The sequence below is a fragment of the Plectropomus leopardus genome, chromosome 22 (genome assembly GCF_008729295.1).
Source record: "Plectropomus leopardus isolate mb chromosome 22, YSFRI_Pleo_2.0, whole genome shotgun sequence".
In the NCBI taxonomy this organism is placed as follows: domain Eukaryota; kingdom Metazoa; phylum Chordata; class Actinopteri; order Perciformes; family Serranidae; genus Plectropomus; species Plectropomus leopardus.
Genome location: NC_056484.1, coordinates 13,075,916 through 13,088,793, shown reverse-complemented (window position 1 = coordinate 13,088,793; position 12,878 = coordinate 13,075,916). Strand labels below are relative to the sequence as shown.

General features: G+C 40.1%; 2 protein-coding genes across 2 annotated transcripts in view; both read right to left on the bottom strand.

Annotated features, from left to right (window-relative positions):
* The window catches only part of grm8a (glutamate receptor, metabotropic 8a), a 297,183-nt gene extending 291,521 nt beyond the window's left edge, over positions 1-5,662 (bottom strand). The window contains exon 1 of the mRNA XM_042511145.1: positions 5,574-5,662. The gene's annotated coding sequence lies outside the window, so the exon portion shown is untranslated. The remainder of the gene's footprint in view (positions 1-5,573) is intronic.
* Positions 5,663-8,636: 2,974 nt separating this feature from the next.
* The window catches only part of znf800b (zinc finger protein 800b), a 41,967-nt gene continuing 37,725 nt past the window's right edge, over positions 8,637-12,878 (bottom strand). Inside the window, 1 exon segment of the mRNA XM_042511385.1 lies at positions 8,637-12,721. The gene's annotated coding sequence lies outside the window, so the exon portion shown is untranslated.

Below are 12,878 nucleotides of genomic sequence, written 5' to 3'. Positions count from 1 at the left end.
GTGCTTTCATTAGCAGAGGCCCTGGGGATTTATTCTCTCATTTGCCTTCCATGATCCAAAATCCCTGATTTATATTTTTGTATGGTGAATGTTTAGAGTGAGGAGGCAATTTGTAATAAAGGTGAGTTAATTGTTGTTCCTGAAATCTGTAGTTAACAGAGAGAGTTCATTATATTGCAAGCAAATGATATTTAGTTCAAAGATGTATGGCTGCTGTAAAATAAAATGTGAATGAATTATATTGCATTCAATTCAGCATCATTAAGTGCTATACAAGGCTGTTGGGTCGACATTAATTTTATGACATCATTTCTGCATATTCAGGCCATCGCTCTGAGTCACCACTCTTTATTGTAGGCGACCTGCTTACCTCGATACACACAAGCTTTGATATTGAGGTGGCCTTTTTTTCCACACCGTTTAGCTTATTAATTAGCCTTGTAGTTCATTCCATTGCTTATCATCCCTTAGAGAATAATCTCACAAATAGAGCATCAAAAACATTTTGGGACATTTGGTTTTTTTTGCTTTTCTGCTGAAAGTTAGTTCAGAAGATTGATGCCAGGTTTAAGTGGAATTTTTTTCTCCATCTAGTGTTTCCAAGTGGTATTATTATTGTTGGCGCCACTGACGCAAAAGACATTCCGATTATTTTCCATTTTTCTTAGAGCCCACAAACTGTCAACAACACAGGTCGCATTCATTTTGTTTTCTGAAGTTACTTCACTCATTCCATTGGCTGCCATTTGTGCAATATCAATATGGAGCCTCTGTAGTATGAATCAAATTGGCAAACTCTTTATTGTTTCCCACATTGTCAACGGCAGCCCATTAGAGCTTCACTTCCTCCATTTCTTGCCTTTCATAATAAAAGCTCTATACTTCATCACTGCTCACTCAAGGGAACTTAAAATCCATCAGAGCATTTCGAAAAGATGCAAATCAACAAAACATTTTACATTAACGGCAAAGAACTTACACTAACTAAGCCTCTTCCTGTTTTAGTTGTGCAATGATTGACTATGGATGTGTAGAGAGAACTGGATACAGTATCAGCATCCTTGATTCCAATGAAAGTTGCTCAGAGAGGCATGAAGCCAAAACAGTTTAACTGCTGCATATAAACTTACTGAAATGGTCGGTACTACTTCTGCATTGTGTGGCCGCACTACAGACTTCTGACAGCTACTTCCAGTTAAGTGGTCTGCTTACTTCTTTGGGATATAATTATTAAATCTTGCAGCTCTTCTAGAGTTTGCAAATGTTATCGGACCAAATAAATGAAATCCTAATATTGAAACGAGTCATTTTGTGGTGTTGTGACACTCAAAAAGACTCATCACCATGTAAGTCTTTGGGAAAAAGTGTTTTTGGGCCACATAGCAAAACATAACAAATGTAATTTCTGTTTGGCCACTACAAAAATAGGCTTCAAAGCCTGCCACACTTCCTTTGTGCCATTAAAGGAGCCTCCATTTTCCCAGAGATTACAGCCGGTGGCACACAGAGCTGCATAGTAAAAGCGAGGCTCATATGGAACCAATCAAAATGCTGATGGCGTCATTATTCTATTGCCATTGCATTGACCTTGCATTGTGTTTGCTTTATTTATTATTATTATCTAGAATATGTGCATTCGTCTCCCTCAATAAAAACATTTAAGTATAGCGGATTACTATTATTTTTGACAAAATTAAAGACATTTACACAATAAACTGATGCAGAAATTCAAAAACTGTTGCATAAAAATTTACCAGAAAGCAGGAAATTCAGTGTTTTGTGCTCAAAATATTCTGTCTTTCTGCCCCAATATGTTAAAAAGACATCTTAATCCTTGATATACACTGAGTATGTATGAAACTAGGCTATATTCAAGTGTGGAATACCAACCCGGAAAAAGCAGGTAACAGCCCCGGGCCCTAGACTCTAAGGGGCCCCAAAGACTTCAGGTTCAGCTTATTATAATTAGTTTGTGGTGATATAATTGCTTGCAAATGTGTTTGATAATATTGTATGCCTCCTTTAAGCACATTAGATGACAGCCCCAAGGCAGCTCCTGCATTATTACTTAATCTTGAGGCCCCATCTATTAGTGGAAGGGGTGTCAGTTGGGGCCTCTGGCTCATTTTTGCCTGCGGCCCCCTAGTGGGTTAATCCAGCCCTGCCATTACCACACTACATGACATGACTGATAATTTAGGGTTGACTGGGATCAAATCCTACACCATTATTCCAAAAAGCTTTCCGAATATACCACTTGAAGAAAAAAAAACAGAGAAAGACAGAGCATCACTCACAAAACTTTAACTTTAAATATTCAGCAAGCCTGCCTAATTTTCACCCACAAGGGCCCCTCACAGGTTTCGGGCTCAGATCTCATCACAGCATGAGCCGCTCTCTCGATGAATCCATTTATAACTCGATTCTGTCCCAATTAATTTATCAGTTTCTCTCCACTCTAAATGGAATTAGGTCAAAGCCACTTATACACAGCCAAGCCCCCGCTATGATTAAAAGCCCTGCTTTATATAGGTTAGCCAGCATTGTACTTGCCATGTTATTGTTTATTCAACACTTTTTTTCCTTGGCTCTGGCACAGAAAGGGTCTATATGAGGTTTGGGACCCCTGTCGTCAAGCCGTACACAAAATTAAACCACTGCAATTAAATATAGTCTAATTGGATCCACACAGTCAGCTTCTCTTGATCATCTCCCTCGCTTTTCATCTTCCCGCCTCTTAATATTTGGCAGGAATCGGATCTTCCCAAGCAGGGAGCCACCACGTAAAGTTGACCTCATGGACGTCAGTTCCACAGAGAGCACATTCATGATTTAAAAAGCTACATTAGCTCAGGGTGTAACTACACGCAGACGTCTCGAGAGAGGCGCCAAAAATTCAGATCGGTGCAACATGTGAGGGTTTCATGACAGAACTGAGGCCCTGAGGTTATTAAAAGTTTCATGTCTCATTTACACTCATTGATAATTATTTCCAGGGGGGTGAATAGCAGTGTGAATGTTCGTATGTCAGTACCACACGCATGCTATTCTTAACCCTTTGAAACCTGGATTGACACTGCTTTTCTTGTGCTGCATTCAGACACCTTTCAGAAGCTATTTGTTTCTTTGAAACCTGAGCAAATTGGTTAAAAAACATCGGGGGAAAGGGCAGTGACCAACTTGGCAAGAAATGTCCCGCAAGAAAATTACCAAAAAATTAGCTTTAAAAAAGAGGGGAGGATCAAAAGAAATGTCCAGTATATTTATAATTAAAATAAATTTCAAATTCTGTTACCAAAAAAATCTATAAAATAAATACTTTTTTCATTTTCAGCACTTTTTTTTAGTTTTTTAAATGCCCTTTTTAAAGATTATTTTCAGGTATTTTCTGTAACTTTTGTTTTTTACTGTTTTTTGGTAGGTTTTTTTGGCCAAGTCTTGTTAACTCGCTCATTGCCTTCTGCCAGTGTTTTTTTTTTTTTTCAAAGAAATCAAAACAATTTGCTCAGGTTTTCAAGAGTTAATAACCACATCTAAGTATTGCTCTATGCTCCCATGAGAGTCCTTGTGCTTTATGATGCTTAACAAAAGGCTCAAACAACAGATATTTTCTCCTATGTGAAAGAATGAAATGGGCATCCAGAGTAAGGAGGTTCCCCGTACTGTGATGGTTAGTGGCGCAGCGATGAAGAGGGTTTAAGCCCAAGAGGCTGCGGCTGGCTCATCACTCTTTTAATTTACACCTAAGGCTGGCTGTCTATGAGCGTTGCCCCCTCCTTGTTCTCCTGCTTTTATTTTGTCTCCTTTTTTTTAAGTTCACTACAGCTGTTTCTTCTCTCCACACCTGGCCTCTTTGCCTTTCCTCTCCGCCCTCAACTCCTTCACGCCTCCACCTTCTTTATGCCACTTCTCTTATTTACCCTCTTTCTTATTTCTACCACCCTCTCCCTCTTCCCTCTATCGCCTTCTGCAGGCCTCCTCATCTCTCTGGGGAGCTCACTGCTCTTTTCAGAAAGTGATAGCATTCCTGCCGCCCTGTCCTCTCCTCTCCCCCTCCATCTCTCTCTCTCTCTCTATAAGTAGGTGTTTCTCCGTCCAACAGTCGCTGCCTGTCTCACACACCTTTATCTCATTCATACCTCACTTTTTCCTCTGCGATCTCCAACCATCTCTCACACTTTCTAGTAGCAATCTGTCTATGATTTTAGCAAGATTACCCCCCCCCCCCCCCCCACACACACACACACACACACACACAATTTGTGTGGATTCTCCCCTTTAGTCAGTGGGCTTACCCAGAAAGCAAATAAATAAATACATATCAAGTCAAATGCGTATCCACCATAGATCCATCCATTATTATACAAAAAAACCCTCCTTTTTGGCATATTTTCTCAATATCTACAAGTCTATATCATATTCTGACTGTTTCCACGTATGAATAAACATATAAAATCCCAACTCTCATTGCTAAGAGACAGACGACTCATGCATCATTTTTAAAAAAAAAAATAACACACATGCCTGTGACATGATTAAGTCATGTGTCTGCAGATAAATCACAGCCCACAGGTTCAGAAAATATGTGACATCAAAGTGAAAGGGTGTATGCTCATTATGCAGCCCTATTGGCTTCTTTTCTGTACAGCAGTGGTGGCATTCTGGTTTGCACCCTAATTAAGACAGTGCCATCCACAGTAGGCGCAGAGAAGCACTGTTGCAATGGTATAATTATGGAGATTAATTGTTTCATATCTCAGTTTTTTAAATGCTCTGTGCCCACGCAATATTGAGTTACACAGTGCTTCTTTTTTTCCCCATTTACTCACCAAACCACCATTGCACAGAATCCATGTGAAATCAAAATTATGAGTAAAAAAAATCAATAAAAATCCATAGGAGATAGGCAGCAAGACAAATTGAGACGATAAATAAGACAGATTGCCCAAAATATCCATCACCAGAGGAATGTGAGGATGCCATAAAAAGAGAGAAAAAACACCCACAGAAAAAAGAGGCAATTGGTCAGAATGGAGGGAAAAAACATAGCATATGAGATACCTCAGACAATCAAATTGATCCAATAGTGTATGAGGGGTGCCGTCTCCTGCCTCCTCCGCGCGGACTCCTCCTCGGGGTCCCTGTCCGCCTCGGGCAACTTCCTTGCGGAGCTCAGCAGTTTTATTTCCCTCCCCAAAATATCAGTCCTCCTGGAGTCAGGTGGGTTTTTTTTTCCACAAGAGCAAAAACAAACGGATTTAAAGAAAATTAGACCATCCGCAAGGCGAAGAAAAAGAAGAAATGTAGGAGATAAATGTAGGAGATAAATGGAGGCAAAAAGTGCTCCGTCGTGACCAGAAGAGGTGATTTTTAGTGGTGAAAACGCAATTATGAACCCCGCGCTTGTTTAAGGGATGCTGCCTGTAATGAAGTCAATACCCAAGAATGAGTCTCAGATACAGAGAGAGAGAGAGAGAGAGAGAGAGAGAGAGAGAGAGAGAGAGAGAGAGAGCAGAGGAATTCATCATGCACGGAATCTGTCAGCCATGATCAATAATGTTGGCAAAACGCACCTGATTTTCACCCATGCTCCTCTCTGAGCTCCCCGGACTTTGCAGTAGAAACCCGTCTTCCCCGTGAAGTCCGCTCGCGCTGCTCCAACGGTCTCCGCGCGCGCACGCTCCTCTCCCCCAGCTCCTCTCTCTCGGTGCTGAAAGGGACAGCGCACGAGCCAAATGAAACACTCTACATGAAACATATGTATCTCAGGCATCGAGTCCGCTCCGCGCGCCCGCACCAAATCATCGTCTAATTGCACCAACTGTCGCTCCAGCAGAGTCCACACATTCAATCAAGTTTATTACTAATCAATCGGATCGATAGTTTCCACAATGGAGGGCTTTGGTTATTTGAGCACATTAATAAGTCATCAAAATATGCTCACAGAGGCGTTGCGCCACACTCTTAATTGCCCGAACTTCAATCCATATTTACTGCGCCCATTGATCCCCCCCTCTCTTGTAAAACCATAGCGCCGTGGCTCTTTGTGGGGAATGGAATTAAATAAATGAACCGCATCCCATCTGCTGTGTAATAACAATTTGATAAGCTGTGTGGAAAGTGAGAAAGCAGGCAATCGAAACAGGCCAGGGTGTTCTCTCTCATGTGACAATGTGGAAGATGTGCGCAACATGTCCAATTTGTGGCTTCGCAGCTGCGGCGGAGGGGTGGAGGCGCGCGGAGCAATGGCGTCATCTCGTGGCGAAAGTTGCGTCATTGCAACAGAGAGACAGCACTTTGAAAAATGACAGTAGAGGAATTCACCTGCGTGGCATGTCACGATTTGTGCTTTTTCTCAGAGGTAAATCTGAAGCGGAGGACTGCAACTTGGTACATTTACTACTGTGTAGTACTGTGGTAAAATTGGTTGGTACAGTACTGTGCAAAAGTCTTAGGCCACTGATTTGTTGATTTTGCGAAGTTGTAATGAGGATATATATAATTTCTCATTCTCTTTATTTAAATATAAAGAATGCAGAGAATGTACAATGCATTAAAACTCCAAAAAGTCCAAACAAAATGGCTTTTTCACACTGAAATCAATATTTAGTGTAAAACATGGAATCGTGCAACCATAAAAAAAAAAGGTCAACAATCAATAGTGAGCTTTGGACATGTCTTGAATGCAACCTGGTGTAAATAAATCTTATATTTTCTTCCCAAGACAGTTCAAGACATGCAAAGTGGAGAGAAAGATCAAATACTTAAAACTTTAGCCTGTTGGAATATGTGCAGTCCTATGTGTTGTATTTCAGTAAAGAAACTACTGAGAAATAAATATGTATGATCATTATAACCTTGCTAAAAATTGACGGTGGCCTAAGACTTTGGCACAGTATTTTTTACTTCATAATACTTAAAACTTCCACTTCATCACATGTAAGAAGGAAATTTTACTTTTTACTCCACTACATTTATCTGACATATATATAAGTTATTTAATTTCCAAAATATACAACATACAAAACATAAGATGTATTTAGAAATATACACTGTGTGTGTGTGTGTGTGTGTGTTTTGGGCTATTTTAGTTACTTAAGTCTCCATACTATTACCAACAAGCCAGAAACATTGGAGGATGTTACCGAAAAAAAGAAGTAGGGTTACAAAAAATGCATTATTACAGATTAAACTGTACAATATATGAACTAAATGAAGAAGAGCCTCATCTTTACCAACTACAGCAGTAAAATGCTACTTACATATTGCTGCACTGACCTCCGATGTTTGGACCAGGTGAGCATCAAGGATCCTTGCAAGTCGCCAATAAAACAAAGGTGAATTTAGTTTCCTTTGAGGTTAGCCCTATCTCTTCAGAACTTTCCCTCGTCTTCCCTGAAAAACACTGAGGAAGCAAAATGTTGGTTAGAGGGTTACTGCAGTGATTTAACTGCACGTCTATAAAGCCAAAGAACCTTCTATAAAGCTGGAGAACCTGCAAAAGACAGATGAGAAAAACAATGCTCAAAAGCAGCAGAGCAATAGCATGCTACATGCTGGCACACTCCGTTGTTATTAAAATAACTTGATTAACTTTTGGTTTTACAAGGGAGACAAACAACCGTCTCCCAGGAGACAGTCCACAGTTTGTTTGACCCACTTACGCAATGTGGACTTTCTCTCTTTATACTGGCAGTTGCTTGCATTGTCATCAAATGCTGCCACCTGGTGCGCGTCACACCGCCGCTTAAAGGTGCCTCTGTGCGTCTGTATCTGATGTCCAAGTGTCGGTATTTGACAAGTTAGGATTTTGACCAGGTTAAAACAGTTCAAAATGAAAACAATGTACTTCCAGAAATGATAAAAAATCAAAAAACAACATTCAATCATTCAAAGCATCAACAGGCAGATGCGCCTGCTTCTAAATCATTTAGAAACACTTCAAAAAACATCAAATGGGATCATCTTATGAAGATTTAGGTAAGTTTAAAGCTGTTTCAAAGCTTAGGGTACAGAATACTTAAATGTCCCTTTATCACAGTTTAGTTTGGGCTCTGAGATTTGTGATAAATCTCAGAGCTCCATGGTAGACAGTATCCAGGGCATGTCTGCATTGTGAAGATGCATACATGTATAAAATATTACCACAGTCCGGCACAGTCATAAATTAAGATAACCTTTGACCTTTGAGTTGATTATCCCCCCCACAGCCCCAGTTTGTAACCCAGACTTTCTGCTATACCTTTGTAATCTCAAAGCCAAAGAAGAAAACTCTGATGACATCATTATTCTCCTTCAGATCCTTTAAAATTGCACATGTAGTTAATACAAATGTGTTTTTTAAGTCGTTTCTGAGTCAACGTGCATTGAAACAGTGCCCCTTGTTGGCGTCAGCGGCATAAATCCCTGCATCACTCTGACATGTCAAAAGAAATGACGCACAGGATGCAATGTGGGAGAGGAAACTCTAAATCTGCAATAATTAAGTGAAAATGTAAATGTTCAAAGATATAATTCCTGAGAAAGCAAATTAAATGTCAAAATGCAGTAAACAAACATGATTGATGGAAGTATATGACTCATACCTGAGCACAAAAAAAAAAAAAATATCCCGCACACAGAACTCCCCTGTGAGGTTTGAAGCAGTACATTTTTATTTATTAAGTGGTTGGTTTAACATTCTTGTCACATTTGAAAGGCTTCTCTAACTCGTCTCAAGTTCTCTAGAAGGTAAGCTTAATAACATGTTACAGCTGATGAGGAAAGAAAATGACAAAACAACAAAAAAAAGAGTCTCTTGAGGTTTGATTCCCATTCTCATCTCGACACATTCCAACAAAAACCTCCTTCAAAAAGGAATGAAAAAACTAATGGTGGAACAAACTTGCCTCGGTATTAAACAGAGCAGGAACTAGTCGGACATGTTCGAAGCGTATGGTCAACCAACAGTTAAGTACAAGTCAGTAACTATTGTGACTAATATAACTATTATAACTATAACATCCGTGCAGGATGAATCCATATATACATGTTCTCAAGACCTTGTCGTCATAGCGTTTTCACTTGTAAAAATAAAGTTTGGTCTTTCCTTTTTTTCTGGTTTTGTTCCATTTCATGGCTTTCTGTTTGAACATTAAGACATATCTACATTTGGTCTTCCTCAAGCACTTTCCTCCCCACTCGTGCCAGTGTTTCAAAGACTACCTCGGGGGTACCTGTCGTTAAACAAATGCAGCCCCCTCAAGGTTTGAGTACAAAAAAAAAGTTCACAATTTAAATGAGGCCCGGCATTTTTGTGTGTTAATGGAACGAAAAGTTTAATGTAAACTTTTAAGTTTGGAGATTAGAACTGTTTATTTTACCCGGGCATGTTGCTTTCTCTTTTTTTTTTTTGTTCCCCACTGCAGCTCCCACATTTTGGACCATTATGATCAAGATTAGCACCACAAATTCCCAAACAACTGAGACACGTCAACATATCATCAGCTGTCTGCTTCAATCAAGATGACGGCGGTCAACGATATATATCACTGAACAGAAAATAAAACCTTCCAGTTAATGGTTTCTAACATATTATGGCTGTTACTGTAACACCAATCTGTTCAAAACACACATTACTCCTTGATAATAATCTGCAGTCCCATCTTCCCTGCACACCGTGAATGAGATTCTCACACATTAACTCAAGTGATTTACCATAGGGGGTAATTAAGGTGTTAATTTGATAGATTGATGTTTCGCCCCACAACATAAGAGTTAGCAGTCAAACTGAGCTGTTATATATATATATATTTTTAAAAAATCCATATTTGGAAGAAAATGAATGTGATTTAATCCATTAAGCATTTGTAAAATGTTATACCATCATTGTATCACCTTGTATTGTTTCATATCATCATACTGAGTCCTGTTAGTCAGTGTCACTTTTTTCCCCTAAATGGTCATCTCATTTCCGAACATAACGTCAGTTCACAGACTGATGTCTTGAAGCCTGTTTACACCTGATATTAACGCGCATCTCAGGTGGACAGCGCCAAATACGAGTGCAAATGACCACCAAGACGCACTGTGATGTCGAGGTGGTCGGACGATATATCTTCCGTAGTGTAAACACTGCAACATGAATGCAGGACGTAGTAACTTGCTCATTTTACCATGAATTGGACAAAATGTCACAGGACCTTCCATTGGAGACATGTTGAACTGTGCTGTGTGAACATTACTAGTGACGCAACAACAGTCTACAAGTCTTTTTCAATGGAAGCTGGTAACACAAAGCTACAAACTGACGCCCGACACTTGTCGCTGCTGATGGCTGTGACGCACTACAGATCAAAGTTTAACTGGCTTTTGTCAACGCTCCAATGATGCGGTGAAGCACAACCAATCACATTTTTTTCGTTTCTAGCTGCGGTGCTGTAATTCATCTTAGTTAACTCACACTTTTTGCGCCTTGTGGTGCAAAAAGGGACATAATCGGACATTGATCAAAAGCACAGAAACTTTTGCGGCCAAATACAAACTGTAGCTGACGTTCAGTTGAGGTGCTTTGTGGCAAGCAGCAGACACGCACAAGCCTATGAGGACAAAACTATGCTAACGAGCGTTTCAGACACACTTTAATGGCGATTCTGCGATAATGTAGCTGGTCATGCTGTTTCTGTGTTGCTCGTGGTATTAACGCAGCATAATGAGCATGCTAGCAAGACAAAGTAATAAATATGCACAGAGCCCTTGGACCTTCTAATGTAAGTGACTTAGGCAGTAACAAAATCTGAACACAAGTGGCAGCTGAAGACGCAAGATAGACACAGGTGTGAGCAGATATGAGTGTGAGCAATGTGTCTTGACGGCCCTCTTGTGAACGAATTACAGAAACGCATGTCAATACCAGGAATAAACAGGCTCTTATTGAGGACTTGTTTCATACAGTCTGACGGTTCTTTCACAGCCAGGCTGTCAATATGTCGTCTATTATATGGAGGTAATACAAGATACGGTCAAAGTAAAGTAAACAAGGATTCCAAATGTTCTTCACATGCAGTCAAATAAAAAAGGGCGAAACAAAATAGCAAGATATGAGAAAACAGTTGACCTCTCAAAACTGATTTTTTTTTTTAAAAGCACACACAATTTTCAAGGGAAACCTAAAAATATACCTCATACTTTGAGCGTACCCTATAATTAACAAATTCACTCCAGCTGCCATTGTTCCTGACAAAGCAGATAAAACTAAATCAGTTTACGAACGGCTCACATTTGCAACATTTACGTGACAAAATGAAGGTTTTAACTTTCAAGCAGCTATACTTCTGAGGACTTATCGGTGAAAACACTTTGGGTATAGTTTCTCGTTGTAAGGGCCCTGACACACCAAGCAGGTGGTCATTGGTCAATGTCCAGCTCTCAGTGAGCGTCTATCGCTCTAGTTTTTGTGCTGTCTGGCACCGTTGGCACTAGTTGGCTTTTTTTTTTTGTATGATTCAGCATGTTGAATTGATGTCAGAGATGGCAGACCCCGTAACTGAGTGAAACCGAAGAGAGGAAAGCAAGCAAAGGGCTAAAGTCAAGAGGCCGTGAGGTCGAAACAAACATATATTATAATGGGTGAGATTATTATACAAGCCATCGAGCTCTTTAGCAGAAACGGTCTGTGACGCTCTTTTATTCGCTGGTGCATTCTTTCAGCATCAGGCTGTTAATGTGCTAACTGGCTAAACAGCTTTTTGTGTTGGTCTTCCTGTTGCCCTTTTTGAAAGACGAATACAGACTACCGTCACCTGCTGCTATCAAGAGTTATTCCCTCTGACAGAAGCGCATTGCATAGGTGCTTTTTGGCTGCTGGCTTAAGTCTGTGTGGTGTGTTCAGGTGTAACTTTCGGGCCGAGACACGGGCAACATGAGGTGATGCAACAGTTCATCGGCACTACTTCTTTGATCCAGGTTTGGTGTGTCTGGGCTTTTACATAGCAGGGCACAACTGAGCTCCATTTGTCAGTGGGGACATGTCAGGGAAATGAAGGCAAATAGAAAAATGAATTATCTGTTGATCAGTTGTGAAGCTGAGCAAGTGGTCTTGATATATCAAATTGTAAACACCCGAGAAACACTATATAAGGTGTGAAATGTACATAAAAGTGATAAAATGCTGAAAGCCAAGGACCCAAATATGTTTTGTGTATCTGTGTGGGACTGCAAGGGTCTCCAAAAAAAAAAAAAAAAAGGGAAAAAAAAGTAGTTTCCAGTCTATTTTCTGTGGATCCAGTTCTGATTCCATTCGTCTTTCTCACACACTCTCACTCACACACACATTCGCAATCTACCGTCATCCTTTGTAAAGCAGTACCAATCTTCCATCTGTATATGGATCTATATTTACATACTGCTGTAGGTAAATACAGATGTATACAGTTGGGAGAGAATCTTCTGTTCGCTACGGTCTCTCCGTGGATAGCAGCGCCACCGTCCAGTCAGCCGGCTTCATAATGAAACTATACAAATCAACAAAGTCAGATTCCAACAATACGTATTTGGTTCTTAAGCAAAAAGGTGGAAATCCTTTGTACTCCACTCCTCTATCGTGCTCCATTGTTCCTTTTTTATTTGTTTGTTTCCTTCATCTATGCTCCTTCGGTTCATCCATTATTTTCCCAATTGAACGTTTTTGAGTCGCTTCTTCATTGTTAGAGGCTCGCTCGTCCATTATTCCCAGCGGACCAGACTGTGAGCAGAGAGAGAGAAGAAGAAGGAGAAGAAGAAGAAGAAGAAGAAAGAGGAAAACAAAAGGAAGAAGAGAATACAGAAAAGGGGGAAAGATCAGGAAAGACAAGAAGGATCCAAAAAAAAAGAGTGACAGTTAGACAAAGGGGAAGATTTCT